The following is a 4,327-nucleotide window of genomic DNA, read 5'->3' on the forward strand; positions in this document are numbered from 1 at the left end:
AGACGCGATGGAGGCTAACTCAGACACCTCACCTCAGGACCGAATCCTCTCCCCCTCTCTCTCGCGACGCTTGTAACCCCTACTACGAGCACTCCGGTGCAAGATAATATAAGCTTCATCCTCTCGCTTGTGTTCCATCTTGCATCAACTCATCTGGGCAGAGACACGCATCGACAAAATCACTGGTCGGTTGAGGGTCCTCGTGGGTCCGAAACGCCGACAACATTATTACTTCTAAAAATGTCTATACTATGCTATGTAATTTGCACTTTAACACAGCTGAGCCTTCTAAAATGTCTATGAATATAGGATTTACGCATGTTCATTTTTAGAAATGGATGTATAAGTACATCTAGAGCCAATTTGGTGACCAGAATTTATAGGAGTGAAAGAGATTGAGGATAAAATAGTTCATTTCCCTCCAATCCTAGTGACCATATCAACCCCTATTTCCACGATTTCCTCAGCCGACCGCCTGCGCCGGCCACTCCTCGGCGCCGCCCTGCTCCGGCTCGGCCCGACCCCGGTTGGCTCGTCCGCGCTCGTCCAACGCCGTCTTCTCGACGGCCCAGCCGGCTGAGGACAGCTGTGCTCGTCGTGTCGAGTCGATGACGCGGATCCTCTGCTGCGGCCTGCTGGCACGCTCGGATCCAGGTTTCGACGCGCGCGAGATGTTTGTCGCGCGCCAAATATCCATCCCATCCCTCTACCAGGTCAGCGGCAACGGAGGCGTCGATGGCGGCCTGCATCCTTGATCGCGGAAGCTGCTCGGCAGCGTGAGCAGCAATGGCGGCCCGCCCCGTTGTTTGAGTCACGGCAACAACGGCCGCCTCCGTCGCGAAAACCGCAGCAACAGAGCCGCCTCTAACTCTCTGGCTCAACCGCCGCCGCCGCCTAGGCCGGCACAACGCGACTAGCGTCATCTCAACGCTCTTGAGTGGCAACCGAAGGCTTGACTCCTACAAATGTTCACGGTAGGCCAAAAAAAACTTTTTTTTTTGTTTGGCGGCGTGGTTGTCGACGAAAGGTGGCCATCGGCTTGCTGAGGACAACACCGTGCAGCAGGCGGCAGGTGCAGCTACCACCTCATCAGAACGTAGAAGCTGTTCATTGTTTGGATGCAAAAAATAATTTGGTTTCCTTCCTGCCCAAAATTCAAGATCCTAATTCTACTGCGAAGTTGCTAATTCATGAGTTCACATGAGTGGTTTTGCTTGTTGTTAGACTAATTTAGGAAACGTATTTCTGCTTGTTGTTAGACTAGTTGGGTGTTTGGTTTTTAGTGATTAATGTTTAGTCCATATATTTTATTTTATTTTAGTCTCTAAATTGTCAAATACATGAACTAAAATAGTGTTTTAGTTTTCGTATTTGATAACTTAGAAACTAAAATGTAATAAAATGGATGGACTAAAATTTAGTTTCTAGAAACAAAAAAATCGTAATTTTATACGTTCACATAAGTGGTGCTGCTTGCTGTTACATTAATTTCAAAAAAAAAGAATTTCTGCTTGCTTGCTACTTGCTCTTCGCTCTTAGACTAACTCATGAGTGCTGCTGCTTCCAAAAAGATTGGTCAAGCAAACCAATTTCAAGATGCATGCTAAAGAAAAACAACGTGGCTTCAGGGCTTAGAAAGCTACCTTAGCAACATCTTGAGAACGAGAATGACATAGTTGAATTGATATTGTGAGACTTAAGACTTTTGTGTCTTTATGACTATGGATGAGATGTTATTGTGATGTGAAATGATATTGTGATGAAATTGAAGAGATTATGGTTGTGATTGTATGTGAGATGTTTTATGTGAAAATGTGGTGTGTTGTGATTGTTAATATATTTGTTATGTTGTGGTATGTGGGATAAAATAAAAATGAAACATTATTTGTAATACTGGTCAAGTTAACTTCCTAAGCCTATAAAAGTCGTAGGAAATTAGTCACCTAACTTTCTAGGGGCTACAATAAGCCAGAGGAAATTAACTAACTAACTTCCTAGAGGCTACAATAAGCGGTAGGAAGTTAGCATGCTGACGGCGATCGGGTCCTAACGGCGTGAACATGCTAACTTCCAAGATACACAGTTGGCTCTAAAAAGTTAGCTAACTTTCTAGCGGGCTCTAGGAAGTTAAGCTAACTTCCAACCATATTTTTTTCGAAAGCTTAACTTCTGACTAGATGGCTTAACTTCTGACGGTTTCGTTAACTTCCGAGAGTTTATGTCTAACTTCCTAGCTTAGGCTCTAGGAAGTTAAGCAGTTTCATGTAGTGTCCAAACGTGATGTTTTTTCGAAAAGGGCTAAATTGCAAAAAGTGGGCCACATCTCTCTCTCTCTCTCTCTCTATATATATATATATATATATATATATATATATATATTGTCGGCGTTTCGAGACCGGGGGTCCCTAAGCCGACGAGTGAATGTCGCTGCGTGCCCCAGCCCAGATGGGTCGAGCGCGTGGGCGAGCGCGAAGGGGGGAAGCGAGGTGGCCGGAGACGGGCGTGAGAGAGGTGGAAATCCCGCGGCCTTCGTGTTCGTCCCGCGCCCATGTCGGGTGCGCTTGCAGTAGGGGGTTACAAGCGTCCACGCGGGTGAGGGAAGCGAGCGGCCCCAAGAGAGCGCCTGTCCCGTCCTCGTCCCCGCGCGGCCAACCCTCTCTAAGAGGGCCCTCGTCCTTCCTTTTATAGGCGTAAGGAGAGGATCCAGGTGTACAATGGGGGTGTAGCAGAGTGCTACGTGCCTAGCGGGGGAGAGCTAGCGCCCTAAGTACATGCCGATGTGGCAGCCGGAGAGATCTTGGCACCCAGCTGGTGTGATGTCGTGGCCGTCGGAGGAGCGACGGAGCCTGGCGGAGGGACAGCTGTCGGAGCGGTTGAGTCCTTGCTGACATCCTCCTGCTTCCGTAAGAGAGCTGAGAGCCGCCGTCGTCACAGAGCTTGCGGGGCGCCATCATTGTCTATCTGGCGGAGCTAGCCAGATGGGACATCGGTCTTGTTCTCTGCGGCCCGAGTCAGCTCGGGGTAGGGTGATGATGGCGCTTCCTGTTGACGTGGCTGGCCTGCGCCCTAGGTTGGGCGTCGTGGAGGCTCCTCCGAAGCCGAGGTTGAGTCTGTCTTCCGTGGCCGAGGCCGAGTCCGAGCCCCTGGGTCGGGCGAGGCGGAGGTCGTTCGGCAGAGGCCAGGGCGGAGTCCGAGCCCTGGGGTCGGGCGAAGCGGAGTTCGTCGTCTTCTGGGGCTGAGCCCGAGTCCGAGCCTTGGGGTCGGGCGGAGCGGAGTTCGCCGTCTTCCGGGGCTGAGCCCGAGTCCGAGCCTTGGGGTCGGGCGGAGCGGAGTTCGCCGTCTTCCGGAACTTAGCCCGAGTCCGAGCCCTGGGGTCGGGCGGAGCGGAGTTCGCCGTCTTCCGGGATTTAGCCCGAGTCCGAGCCCTGGGGTCGGGCGGAGCGGAGTTCGCCGTCTTCCGGGACTTAGCCCGAGTCCGAGCCCTGGGGTCGGGCGGAGCGGAGTTCGCCGTCTTCTGGGACTTAGCCCGAGTCCGAGCCCTGGGGTCGGGCGGAGCGGAGTTCGCCATCTTCCGGGACTTAGCCCGAGTCCGAGCCCTGGGGTCGGGCGGAGCGGAGTTCGCCGTCTTCTGGGACTTAGCCCGAGTCCGAGCCCTAGGGTCGGGCGGAGCGGAGCTTCCTGTGGTGCCTTTGGCATGACCTGACTGCCTGTCAGTCTCACTCTGTCAAGTGGCACTGCAGTCAGAGGGGCGCAGGCGGCGCTGTCCTTCTGTCAGGCCGGTCAGTGAAGCGGCGAAGTGACGGCGGTCACTTCGGCTCTGCCGGGCGGCGTGCGTCAGGATAAAGGTGTCAGGCCACCTTTGCGTTAAATGCTCCTGTGATTCGGTCGGTCGGTGCGGCGATTTAGTCAGGGTTGCTTCTTAGCGAAGGCAGGGCCTCGGGCGAGCCGGAGATGTGTCCGCCGTTGGAGGGGGGCCTCGAGCGAGACGGAAATCCTTCGGGGTCGGCTGGCCTTGTCCGAGGCTAGGCTCAGGCGAGGCGTGATCGAGTCGCTCGAATGGACTGATCCCTGACTTAATCGCACCCATCAGGCCTTTGCAGCTTTATGCTGATGGGGGTTACCAGCTGAGAATTAGGCGTCTTGAGGGTACCCCTAATTATGGTCCCCGACAGTAGCCCCCGAGCCTCGAAGGGAGTGTTAGCACTCGCTTGGAGGCTTTCGTCGCACTTTTTTGCAAGGGGACCAGCCTTTCTCGGTTGCATTTTGTTCCGGTGGGTGCGCGCGAGCGCACCCGCCGGGTGTAGCCCCCGAGGCCTCGGAGGAGTGG

The 4,327-nt window shown here is 53.6% G+C and overlaps 1 long non-coding RNA gene across 1 annotated transcript; it reads left to right on the forward strand.

The window, feature by feature from the left end:
* The first annotated feature begins 290 nt into the window (after window positions 1-290).
* On the forward strand, window positions 291-1,148 carry LOC100278823 (uncharacterized). The gene has a single exon (NR_157199.1). It is a non-coding gene; the product is annotated as an uncharacterized lncRNA (long non-coding RNA).
* Window positions 1,149-4,327: the final 3,179 nt, after the last annotated feature.

The sequence above is a fragment of the Zea mays genome, chromosome 5, assembly GCF_902167145.1.
Source record: "Zea mays cultivar B73 chromosome 5, Zm-B73-REFERENCE-NAM-5.0, whole genome shotgun sequence".
Classification (NCBI taxonomy): Eukaryota; Viridiplantae; Streptophyta; class Magnoliopsida; order Poales; family Poaceae; genus Zea; species Zea mays.